Raw genomic sequence first — 1,468 nt, forward strand, 5'->3', positions numbered from 1 at the left:
ATGGATGGATGGATGGATGGTCCTCTCCGAAGAATTGCAACCTTAACGTGGTGGAGGGGTTTGAGTACCCTTGTGATCCTGGGGCCTGTTGACTGGGAGTTAGCCCCTTGTAGGGTCTCCCATGGCAAATTAGCCTCAGGGGTGGGGTCAGACTAATAGCAATTCAAAAACTTTGATAAACAGCAACAGAAAATTTGTTTTATTATACCAGGTTAAATGTTACCAGGTAAAGACAGAGTATCTAGTAATTAGGTGCCAGGTAAGTGCATGGTTCCAGGTACCTAGGAAGTACCTGGTAACTGGTGCCAGGTACCTGCAGCCTAACACTAATTTCTCGTTAGTACAGTGGTTAGTATACCCGCCTATCATGCGGGAGACCGGGGTTCGATTCCCTGACGAGAAGTTAACTTTAATAGGAGACCGAGATGGTGCAGAGGTACGGCAGCCGAGTTGGAACCAAAAAGTCACAGGTTTAACTCTGCGCCATGCCCACATGCCGTGGTGTCCTTGAGCAAGACACCGAAACCCTAATTGCTCCCCGGGCGCTTCAAATCACTAGCCAATATGAAATGGTAATATAATAGTTCAGAGATTCTTTATTGTCATTCGCACCACATGTGGTGGAACAACATTATGTACACAGGGTCCCAGTTACATCTACATCTACTACATAGTAGTGTTTGTATGTTTTACTCATTTATGTATTAATTTATTTCACTTTTTTACTTTTTATCCCCAATATTTCCAGTTCCTGTGGTTATTATTTCATTATTCCTCTGTTTATTATTTTTTCTTTAATGTAATCCAATATTACTCTTTTTAAATTACTTTTTGTGTTGAAGATATTTATATGTAATGTTATTTGTTCAAAATAAAGTACATTTTGGAAAAAAAAAAGCCTGTCATGGTGGAGTTAGTGAATGTCATGGTGCTACCTGACACATTTAGTGAGATGTTTCTGCTTCATTAGTCAACGTTAAGGCAAAGAAGACTAGAAAACAAAGTTCAAAAATACTGTTCACTTAAAAGAGTTAATGGCAGTAGATGTTTCATACTGCAGAGTGACAACAATTTAGACAGTGAAATTCAGTTAACTTTATCATTACACAACCTAATAAACACTTTCTGCAAAACTGGTTTAGTTTTAACTGATCATATAAAAAAAAGCTAAACTTTTTCAGCCAGAAGTTTCAACGTACAGTATATCTAGAAACAAAACACAAAACAAAGCACAACTAGCTTGAAGCAGAAACCTTTAATTCAGCTATTCAATGAAACTGCTCTGGGGGCCACAGTTTCTGAAAGCCAGCAGCTCAGGGGCCGGATGTCAGCGATTAAAATCATAATGTAAATAAACAAAGTTTTAAAATGATCTGTTACCTTTTACCTTTGTTTATTTCATTGCATTGAATCATAAATGCAACTAGAAAGTTCCTGGAGAAACTTTGACAGGGACTGCCTATTTATA

General features: G+C 38.1%; 1 non-coding gene across 1 annotated transcript; it reads left to right on the top strand.

Annotated features, from left to right (window-relative positions):
- Positions 1–331: 331 nt before the first annotated feature.
- Positions 332–403, top strand: trnad-auc. The gene has a single exon. It is a non-coding gene; the product is annotated as a tRNA-Asp (tRNA).
- Positions 404–1,468: the final 1,065 nt, after the last annotated feature.

The sequence above is a fragment of the Nematolebias whitei genome, unplaced genomic scaffold (assembly GCF_014905685.2).
Source record: "Nematolebias whitei isolate Nwh7 unplaced genomic scaffold, NemWhi1 Nwh_scaf_12739, whole genome shotgun sequence".
NCBI classification, from domain to species: domain Eukaryota; kingdom Metazoa; phylum Chordata; class Actinopteri; order Cyprinodontiformes; family Rivulidae; genus Nematolebias; species Nematolebias whitei.